Below are 12,289 nucleotides of genomic sequence, written 5' to 3' on the forward strand. Positions count from 1 at the left end.
CAATACGGTCCAGGAACCTTTTTCCCCGGATAAATTTCAATACGGTCCAGGAACCTTTTTCCCCGGATAAATTTCAATACGGTCCAGGAACCTTTTTCCCCGGATAAATTTCAATACGGTCCAGGAACCTTTTTTCCCGGGTAAATTTCAATACGGTCCAGGAACCTTTTTCCCGGATAAATTTCAATACGGTCCAGGAACCTTTTTCCCCGGATAAATTTCAATACGGTCCAGGAACCTTTTTCCCCGGGTAAATTTCAATACGGTCCAGGAACCTTTTTCCCCGGATAAATTTCAATACGGTCCAGGAACCTTTTTCCCCGGATAAATTTCAATACGGTCCAGGAACCTTTTTCCCCGGGTAAATTTCAATACGGTCCAGGAACCTTTTCCCCGGATAAATTTCAATACGGTCCAGGAACCTTTTTCCCCGGATAAATTTCAATACGGTCCAGGAACCTTTTTTCCCGGATAAATTTCAATACGGTCCAGGAACCTTTTTCCCCGGGTAAATTTCAATACGGTCCAGGAACCTTTTTCCCGGATAAATTTCAATACGGTCCAGGAACCTTTTCCCCGGATAAATTTCAATACGGTCCAGGAACCTTTTTCCCCGGATAAATTTCAATACGGTCCAGGAACCTTTTTCCCGGATAAAATTAAATACGGTCCAGGAACCTTTTTCCCCGGGTAAATTTCAATACGGTCCAGGAACCTTTTTCCCCGGATAAATTTCAATACGGTCAAGGAACCTTTTTCCCGGATAAATTTCAATACGGTCCAGGAACCTTTTTCCCCGGATAAATTTCAATACGGTCCAGGAACCTTTTCCCCGGATAAATTTCAATACGGTCCAGGAACCTTTTTCCCCGGATAAATTTCAATACGGTCCAGGAACCTTTTTTCCCGGATAAATTTCAATACGGTCCAGGAACCTTTTTCCCCGGGTAAATTTCAATACGGTCCAGGAACCTTTTTCCCCGGATAAATTTCAATACGGTCCAGGAACCTTTTTTCCCGGATAAATTTCAATACGGTAAAGGAACCTGTTTTCCGGATAAATTTAAATACGGTCCAGGAACCTTTTTCCCCGGATAAATTTAAATACGGTCCAGGAACCTTTTTCCCCGGATAAATTTCAATACGGTCCAGGAACCTTTTTCCCCGGATCAATTTCAATACGGTCCAGGAACCTTTTTTCCCGGATAAATTTCAATACGGTCCAGGAACCTTTTTCCCCGGATAAATTTAAATACGGTCCAGGAACCTTTTTCCCCGGATAAATTTCAATACGGTCCAGGAACCTTTTTCCCCGGATAAATTTCAATACGGTCCAGGAACCTTTTTTCCCGGATAAATTTCAATACGGTAAAGGAACCTGTTTTCCGGATAAATTTCAATACGGTCCAGGAACCTTTTTCCCCGGATAAATTTAAATACGGTCCAGGAACCTTTTTCCCCGGATAAATTTCAATACGGTCCAGGAACCTTTTTCCCCGGATAAATTTCAATACGGTCCAGGAACCTTTTTCCCCGGATAAATTTCAATACGGTCCAGGAACCTTTTTCCCGGATAAATTTCAATACGGTCCAGGAACCTTTTTCCCCGGATAAATTTCAATACGGTCCAGGAACCTTTTCCCCGGATAAATTTCAATACGGTCCAGGAACCTTTTTCCCCGGATAAATTTCAAAACGGTCCAGGAACCTTTTTTCCCGGATAAATTTCAATACGGTCCAGGAACCTTTTTCCCCGGGTAAATTTCAATACGGTCCAGGAACCTTTTTCCCCGGATAAATTTCAATACGGTCCAGGAACCTTTTTTCCCGGATAAATTTCAATACGGTCCAGGAACCTTTTTCCCGGATAAATTTCAATACGGTCCAGGAACCTTTTTTCCCGGGTAAATTTCAATACGGTAAAGGAACCTTTTTCCCGGATAAATTTCAATACGGTCCAGGAACCTTTTTTCCCGGGTAAATTTCAATACGGTCCAGGAACCTTTTTTCCCGGATAAATTTCAATACGGTCCAGGAACCTGTTTTCCGGATAAATTTCAATACGGTAAAGGAACCTGTTTTCCCGGGTAAATTTCAATACGGTCCATGAACCTTTTTTCCCGGATAAATTTCAATACGGTAAAGGAACCTGTTTTCCGGATAAATTTCAATACGGTCCAGGAACCTTTTTCCCCGGATAAATTTCAATACGGTCCAGGAACCTTTTTTCCCGGGTAAATTTCAATACGGTCCAGGAACCTTTTTTCCCGGATAAATTTCAATACGGTCCAGGAACCTTTTTTCCCGGATAAATTTCAATACGGTCCAGGAACCTTTTTTCCCGGATAAATTTCAATACGGTCCAGGAACCTTTTTTCCCGGATAAATTTCAATACGGTAAAGGAACCTGTTTTCCGGATAAATTTCAATACGGTCCAGGAACCTTTTTCCCCGGATAAATTTAAATACGGTCCAGGAACCTTTTTCCCCGGATAAATTTCAATACGGTCCAGGAACCTTTTTCCCCGTGTAAATTTCAATACGGTCCAGGAACCTTTTTCCCCGGATAAATTTCAATACGGTCCAGGAACCTTTTTCCCCGGATAAATTTCAATACGGTCCAGGAACCTTTTTCCCCGGATAAATTTCAATACGGTCCAGGAACCTTTTTTCCCGGATAAATTTAAATACGGTCCAGGAACCTTTTTCCCCGGATAAATTTCAATACGGTCCAGGAACCTTTTTCCCCGGATAAATTTCAATACGGTCCAGGAACCTTTTTTCCCGGATAAATTTTAATACGGTCCAGGAACCTTTTTCCCCGGATAAATTTAAATACGGTCCAGGAACCTTTTTCCCCGGATAAATTTCAATACGGTCCAGGAACCTTTTTCCCCGGATAAATTTCAATACGGTAAAGGAACCTGTTTTCCGGATAAATTTCAATACGGTCCAGGAACCTTTTTCCCCGGATAAATTTAAATACGGTCCAGGAACCTTTTTTCCCGGATAAATTGCATTACGGTCCAGGAACCTTTTTTCCCGGATAAATTTCAATACGGTCCAGGAACCTTTTTTCCCGGATAAATTTCAATACGGTAAAGGAACCTGTTTTCCGGATAAATTTCAATACGGTCCAGGAACTTTTTTCCCCGGATAAATTTAAATACGGTCCAGGAACCTTTTTCCCCGGATAAATTTCAATACGGTCCAGGAACCTTTTTCCCCGGATAAATTTCAATACGGTCCAGGAACCTTTTTCCCCGGATAAATTTCAATACGGTCCAGGAACCTTTTTCCCCGGATAAATTTCAATACGGTCCAGGAACCTTTTTCCCCGGATAAATTTCAATACGGTCCAGGAACCTTTTTTCCCGGGTAAATTTCAATACGGTCCAGGAACCTTTTTCCCCGGATAAATTTCAATACGGTCCAGGAACCTTTTTCCCCGGATAAATTTCAATACGGTCCAGGAACCTTTTTCCCCGGATAAATTTCAATACGGTCCAGGAACCTTTTTCCCCGGATAAATTTCAATACGGTCCAGGAACCTTTTTTCCCGGGTAAATTTCAATACGGTCCAGGAACCTTTTTCCCGGATAAATTTCAATACGGTCCAGGAACCTTTTTTCCCGGATAAATTTCAATACGGTCCAGGAACCTTTTTTCCCGGATAAATTTAAATACGGTCCAGGAACCTTTTTCCCCGGATAAATTTCAATACGGTCCAGGAACCTTTTTCCCCGGATAAATTTCAATACGGTCCAGGAACCTTTTTCCCCGGATAAATTTCAATACGGTCCAGGAACCTTTTTCCCCGGATAAATTTCAATACGGTCCAGGAACCTTTTTTCCCGGGTAAATTTCAATACGGTCCAGGAACCTTTTTCCCGGATAAATTTCAATACGGTCCAGGAACATTTTTCCCCGGATAAATTTCAATACGGTCCAGGAACCTTTTTCCCCGGGTAAATTTCAATACGGTCCAGGAACCTTTTTCCCCGGATAAATTTCAATACGGTCCAGGAACCTTTTTCCCCGGATAAATTTCAATACGGTCCAGGAACCTTTTTCCCCGGGTAAATTTCAATACGGTCCAGGAACCTTTTCCCCGGATAAATTTCAATACGGTCCAGGAACCTTTTTCCCCGGATAAATTTCAATACGGTCCAGGAACCTTTTTTCCCGGATAAATTTCAATACGGTCCAGGAACCTTTTTCGCCGGGTAAATTTCAATACGGTCCAGGAACCTTTTTCCCGGATAAATTTCAATACGGTCCAGGAACCTTTTCCCCGGATAAATTTCAATACGGTCCAGGAACCTTTTTCCCCGGATAAATTTCAATACGGTCCAGGAACCTTTTTTCCCGGATAAATTTAAATACGGTCCAGGAACCTTTTTCCCCGGATAAATTTCAATACGGTCCAGGAACCTTTTTCCCCGGATAAATTTCAATACGGTCCAGGAACCTTTTTTCCCGGATAAATTTAAATACGGTCCAGGAACCTTTTTCCCCGGATAAATTTAAATACGGTCCAGAAGCCTTTTTCCCCGGATAAATTTCAATACGGTCCAGGAACCTTTTTCCCCGGATAAATTTCAATACGGTAAAGGAACCTGTTTTCCGGATAAATTTCAATACGGTCCAGGAACCTTTTTCCCCGGATAAATTTAAATACGGTCCAGGAACCTTTTTCCCCGGATAAATTTCAATACGGTCCAGGAACCTTTTTTCCCGGATAAATTTCAATACGGTCCAGGAACCTTTTTTCCCGGATAAATTTCAATACGGTAAAGCAACCTGTTTTCCGGATAAATTTCAATACGGTCCAGGAACCTTTTTCCCCGGATAAATTTAAATACGGTCCAGGAACCTTTTTCCCCGGATAAATTTCAATACGGTCCAGGAACCTTTTTCCCCGGATAAATTTCAATACGGTCCAGGAACCTTTTTCCCCGGATAAATTTCAATACGGTCCAGGAACCTTTTTCCCCGGATAAATTTCAATACGGTCCAGGAACCTTTTTCCCCGGATAAATTTCAATACGGTCCAGGAACCTTTTTCCCCGGATAAATTTCAATACGGTCCAGGAACCTTTTTTCCCGGGTAAATTTCAATACGGTCCAGGAACCTTTTTCCCGGATAAATTTCAATACGGTCCAGGAACCTTTTTCCCCGGATAAATTTCAATACGGTCCAGGAACCTTTTTCCCCGGGTAAATTTCAATACGGTCCAGGAACCTTTTTCCCGGATAAATTTAAATACGGTCCAGGAAACTTTTTCCCCGGATAAATTTCAATACGGTCCAGGAACCTTTTTCCCCGGATAAATTTCAATACGGTCCAGGAACCTTTTTCCCCGGATAAATTTCAATACGGTCCAGAAACCTTTTTCCCCGGGTAAATTTCAATACGGTCCAGGAACCTTTTTTCCCGGGTAAATTTCAATACGGTCCAGGAACCTTTTTCCCGGATAAATTTCAATACGGTCCAGGAACCTTTTTCCCCGGATAAATTTCAATACGGTCCAGGAACCTTTTTCCCCGGATAAATTTCAATACGGTCCAGGAACCTTTTTTCCCGGATAAATTTCAATACGGTAAAGGAACCTGTTTTCCGGATAAATTTCAATACGGTCCAGGAACCTTTTTCCCCGGATAAATTTAAATACGGTCCAGGAACCTTTTTCCCCGGATAAATTTCAATACGGTCCAGGAACCTTTTTCCCCGGATAAATTTCAAAACGGTCCAGGAACCTTTTTTCCCGGATAAATTTCAATACGGTCCAGGAACCTTTTTCCCCGGATAAATTTCAATACGGTCCAGGAACCTTTTTTCCCGGATAAATTTAAATACGGTCCAGGAACCTTTTTCCCCGGATAAATTTAAATACGGTCCAGGAACCTTTTTCCCCGGATAAATTTCAATACGGTCCAGGAACCTTTTTCCCCGGATAAATTTCAATACGGTAAAGGAACCTGTTTTCCGGATAAATTTCAATACGGTCCAGGAACCTTTTTCCCCGGATAAATTTAAATACGGACCAGGAACCTTTTTCCCCGGATAAATTTCAATACGGTCCAGGAACCTTTTTTCCAGGATAAATTTCAATACGGTCCAGGAACCTTTTTTCCCGGATAAATTTCAATACGGTAAAGCAACCTGTTTTCCGGATAAATTTCAATACGGTCCAGGAACCTTTTTCCCCGGATAAATTTAAATACGGTCCAGGAACCTTTTTCCCCGGATAAATTTCAATACGGTCCAGGAACCTTTTTCCCCGGATAAATTTCAATACGGTCCAGGAACCTTTTTCCCCGGATAAATTTCAATACGGTCCAGGAACCTTTTTCCCCGGATAAATTTCAATACGGTCCAGGAACCTTTTTCCCCGGATAAATTTCAATACGGTCCAGGAACCTTTTTCCCCGGATAAATTTCAATACGGTCCAGGAACCTTTTTTCCCGGATAAATTTCAATACGGTCCAGGAACCTTTTTCCCCGGATAAATTTCAATACGGTCCAGGAACCTTTTTCCCCGGATAAATTTCAATACGGTCCAGGAACCTTTTTTCCCGGATAAATTTAAATACGGTCCAGGAACCTTTTTCCCCGGATAAATTTAAATACGGTCCAGGAACCTTTTTCCCCGGATAAATTTCAATACGGTCCAGGAACCTTTTTCCCCGGATAAATTTAAATACGGTAAAGGAACCTGTTTTCCGGATAAATTTCAATACGGTCCAGGAACCTTTTTCCCCGGATAAATTTAAATACGGTCCAGGAACCTTTTTTCCCGGATAAATTTCATTACGGTCCAGGAACCTTTTTTCCCGGATAAATTTCAATACGGTCCAGGAACCTTTTTTCCCGGATAAATTTCAATACGGTAAAGGAACCTGTTTTCCGGATAAATTTCAATACGGTCCAGGAACCTTTTTCCCCGGATAAATTTAAATACGGTCCAGGAACCTTTTTCCCCGGATAAATTTCAATACGGTCCAGGAACCTTTTTCCCCGGATAAATTTCAATACGGTCCAGGAACCTTTTTCCCCGGATAAATTTCAATACGGTCCAGGAACCTTTTTCCCCGGATAAATTTCAATACGGTCCAGGAACCTTTTTCCCCGGATAAATTTCAATACGGTCCAGGAACCTTTTTTCCCGGGTAAATTTCAATACGGTCCAGGAACCTTTTTCCCCGGATAAATTTCAATACGGTCCAGGAACCTTTTTCCCCGGATAAATTTCAATACGGTCCAGGAACCTTTTTCCCCGGATAAATTTCAATACGGTCCAGGAACCTTTTTCCCCGGATAAATTTCAATACGGTCCAGGAACCTTTTTTCCCGGGTAAATTTCAATACGGTCCAGGATCCTTTTTCCCGGATAAATTTCAATACGGTCCAGGAACCTTTTTTCCCGGATAAATTTCAATACGGTCCAGGAACCTTTTTTCCCGGATAAATTTAAATACGGTCCAGGAACCTTTTTCCCCGGATAAATTTCAATACGGTCCAGGAACCTTTTTCCCCGGATAAATTTCAATACGGTCCAGGAACCTTTTTCCCCGGATAAATTTCAATACGGTCCAGGAACCTTTTTCCCCGGATAAATTTCAATACGGTCCAGGAACCTTTTTTCCCGGGTAAATTTCAATACGGTCCAGGAACCTTTTTCCCGGATAAATTTCAATACGGTCCAGGAACCTTTTTCCCCGGATAAATTTCAATACGGTCCAGGAACCTTTTTCCCCGGGTAAATTTCAATACGGTCCAGGAACCTTTTTCCCCGGATAAATTTCAATACGGTCCAGGAACCTTTTTCCCCGGATAAATTTCAATACGGTCCAGGAACCTTTTTCCCCGGGTAAATTTCAATACGGTCCAGGAACCTTTTCCCCGGATAAATTTCAATACGGTCCAGGAACCTTTTTCCCCGGATAAATTTCAATACGGTCCAGGAACCTTTTTTCCCGGATAAATTTCAATACGGTCCAGGAACCTTTTTCCCCGGGTAAATTTCAATACGGTCCAGGAACCTTTTTCCCGGATAAATTTCAATACGGTCCAGGAACCTTTTCCCCGGATAAATTTCAATACGGTCCAGGAACCTTTTTCCCCGGATAAATTTCAATACGGTCCAGGAACCTTTTTCCCGGATAAATTTAAATACGGTCCAGGAACCTTTTTCCCCGGGTAAATTTCAATACGGTCCAGGAACCTTTTTCCCCGGATAAATTTCAATACGGTCCAGGAACCTTTTTCCCGGATAAATTTCAATACGGTCCAGGAACCTTTTTCCCCGGATAAATTTCAATACGGTCCAGGAACCTTTTCCCCGGATAAATTTCAATACGGTCCAGGAACCTTTTTCCCCGGATAAATTTCAATACGGTCCAGGAACCTTTTTTCCCGGATAAATTTCAATACGGTCCAGGAACCTTTTTCCCCGGGTAAATTTCAATACGGTCCAGGAACCTTTTTCCCCGGATAAATTTCAATACGGTCCAGGAACCTTTTTTCCCGGATAAATTTCAATACGGTAAAGGAACCTGTTTTCCGGATAAATTTAAATACGGTCCAGGAACCTTTTTCCCCGGATAAATTTAAATACGGTCCAGGAACCTTTTTCCCCGGATAAATTTCAATACGGTCCAGGAACCTTTTTCCCCGGATCAATTTCAATACGGTCCAGGAACCTTTTTTCCCGGATAAATTTCAATACGGTCCAGGAACCTTTTTCCCCGGATAAATTTAAATACGGTCCAGGAACCTTTTTCCCCGGATAAATTTCAATACGGTCCAGGAACCTTTTTCCCCGGATAAATTTCAATACGGTCCAGGAACCTTTTTTCCCGGATAAATTTCAATACGGTAAAGGAACCTGTTTTCCGGATAAATTTCAATACGGTCCAGGAACCTTTTTCCCCGGATAAATTTAAATACGGTCCAGGAACCTTTTTCCCCGGATAAATTTCAATACGGTCCAGGAACCTTTTTCCCCGGATAAATTTCAATACGGTCCAGGAACCTTTTTCCCCGGATAAATTTCAATACGGTCCAGGAACCTTTTTCCCGGATAAATTTCAATACGGTCCAGGAACCTTTTTCCCCGGATAAATTTCAATACGGTCCAGGAACCTTTTCCCCGGATAAATTTCAATACGGTCCAGGAACCTTTTTCCCCGGATAAATTTCAAAACGGTCCAGGAACCTTTTTTCCCGGATAAATTTCAATACGGTCCAGGAACCTTTTTCCCCGGGTAAATTTCAATACGGTCCAGGAACCTTTTTCCCCGGATAAATTTCAATACGGTCCAGGAACCTTTTTTCCCGGATAAATTTCAATACGGTCCAGGAACCTTTTTCCCGGATAAATTTCAATACGGTCCAGGAACCTTTTTTCCCGGGTAAATTTCAATACGGTAAAGGAACCTTTTTCCCGGATAAATTTCAATACGGTCCAGGAACCTTTTTTCCCGGGTAAATTTCAATACGGTCCAGGAACCTTTTTTCCCGGATAAATTTCAATACGGTCCAGGAACCTGTTTTCCGGATAAATTTCAATACGGTAAAGGAACCTGTTTTCCCGGGTAAATTTCAATACGGTCCATGAACCTTTTTTCCCGGATAAATTTCAATACGGTAAAGGAACCTGTTTTCCGGATAAATTTCAATACGGTCCAGGAACCTTTTTCCCCGGATAAATTTCAATACGGTCCAGGAACCTTTTTTCCCGGGTAAATTTCAATACGGTCCAGGAACCTTTTTTCCCGGATAAATTTCAATACGGTCCAGGAACCTTTTTTCCCGGATAAATTTCAATACGGTCCAGGAACCTTTTTTCCCGGATAAATTTCAATACGGTCCAGGAACCTTTTTTCCCGGATAAATTTCAATACGGTAAAGGAACCTGTTTTCCGGATAAATTTCAATACGGTCCAGGAACCTTTTTCCCCGGATAAATTTAAATACGGTCCAGGAACCTTTTTCCCCGGATAAATTTAAATACGGTCCAGGAACCTTTTTCCCCGGATAAATTTCAATACGGTCCAGGAACCTTTTTCCCCGGATAAATTTCAATACGGTAAAGGAACCTGTTTTCCGGATAAATTTCAATACGGTCCAGGAACCTTTTTCCCCGGATAAATTTCAATACGGTCCAGGAACCTTTTTTCCCGGATAAATTTCAATACGGTCCAGGAACCTTTTTCCCCGGGTAAATTTCAATACGGTCCAGGAACCTTTTTCCCGGATAAATTTCAATACGGTCCAGGAACCTTTTCCCCGGATAAATTTCAATACGGTCCAGGAACCTTTTTCCCCGGATAAATTTCAATACGGTCCAGGAACCTTTTTCCCGGATAAATTTAAATACGGTCCAGGAACCTTTTTCCCCGGGTAAATTTCAATACGGTCCAGGAACCTTTTTCCCCGGATAAATTTCAATACGGTCCAGGAACCTTTTTCCCGGATAAATTTCAATACGGTCCAGGAACCTTTTTCCCCGGATAAATTTCAATACGGTCCAGGAACCTTTTCCCCGGATAAATTTCAATACGGTCCAGGAACCTTTTTCCCCGGATAAATTTCAATACGGTCCAGGAACCTTTTTTCCCGGATAAATTTCAATACGGTCCAGGAACCTTTTTCCCCGGGTAAATTTCAATACGGTCCAGGAACCTTTTTCCCCGGATAAATTTCAATACGGTCCAGGAACCTTTTTTCCCGGATAAATTTCAATACGGTAAAGGAACCTGTTTTCCGGATAAATTTAAATACGGTCCAGGAACCTTTTTCCCCGGATAAATTTAAATACGGTCCAGGAACCTTTTTCCCCGGATAAATTTCAATACGGTCCAGGAACCTTTTTCCCCGGATCAATTTCAATACGGTCCAGGAACCTTTTTTCCCGGATAAATTTCAATACGGTCCAGGAACCTTTTTCCCCGGATAAATTTAAATACGGTCCAGGAACCTTTTTCCCCGGATAAATTTCAATACGGTCCAGGAACCTTTTTCCCCGGATAAATTTCAATACGGTCCAGGAACCTTTTTTCCCGGATAAATTTCAATACGGTAAAGGAACCTGTTTTCCGGATAAATTTCAATACGGTCCAGGAACCTTTTTCCCCGGATAAATTTAAATACGGTCCAGGAACCTTTTTCCCCGGATAAATTTCAATACCGTCCAGGAACCTTTTTCCCCGGATAAATTTCAATACGGTCCAGGAACCTTTTTCCCCGGATAAATTTCAATACGGTCCAGGAACCTTTTTCCCGGATAAATTTCAATACGGTCCAGGAACCTTTTTCCCCGGATAAATTTCAATACGGTCCAGGAACCTTTTCCCCGGATAAATTTCAATACGGTCCAGGAACCTTTTTCCCCGGATAAATTTCAAAACGGTCCAGGAACCTTTTTTCCCGGATAAATTTCAATACGGTCCAGGAACCTTTTTCCCCGGGTAAATTTCAATACGGTCCAGGAACCTTTTTCCCCGGATAAATTTCAATACGGTCCAGGAACCTTTTTTCCCGGATAAATTTCAATACGGTCCAGGAACCTTTTTCCCGGATAAATTTCAATACGGTCCAGGAACCTTTTTTCCCGGGTAAATTTCAATACGGTAAAGGAACCTTTTTCCCGGATAAATTTCAATACGGTCCAGGAACCTTTTTTCCCGGGTAAATTTCAATACGGTCCAGGAACCTTTTTTCCCGGATAAATTTCAATACGGTCCAGGAACCTGTTTTCCGGATAAATTTCAATACGGTAAAGGAACCTGTTTTCCCGGGTAAATTTCAATACGGTCCATGAACCTTTTTTCCCGGATAAATTTCAATACGGTAAAGGAACCTGTTTTCCGGATAAATTTCAATACGGTCCAGGAACCTTTTTCCCCGGATAAATTTCAATACGGTCCAGGAACCTTTTTTCCCGGGTAAATTTCAATACGGTCCAGGAACCTTTTTTCCCGGATAAATTTCAATACGGTCCAGGAACCTTTTTTCCCGGATAAATTTCAATACGGTCCAGGAACCTTTTTTCCCGGATAAATTTCAATACGGTCCAGGAACCTTTTTTCCCGGATAAATTTCAATACGGTAAAGGAACCTGTTTTCCGGATAAATTTCAATACGGTCCAGGAACCTTTTTCCCCGGATAAATTTAAATACGGTCCAGGAACCTTTTTCCCCGGATAAATTTCAATACGGTCCAGGAACCTTTTTCCCCGTGTAAATTTCAATACGGTCCAGGAACCTTTTTCCCCGGATAA

This window comes from Lepisma saccharinum, chromosome 28 (assembly GCF_977018435.1).
Source record: "Lepisma saccharinum chromosome 28, izLepSacc3.1, whole genome shotgun sequence".
Taxonomy (NCBI): domain Eukaryota; kingdom Metazoa; phylum Arthropoda; class Insecta; order Zygentoma; family Lepismatidae; genus Lepisma; species Lepisma saccharinum.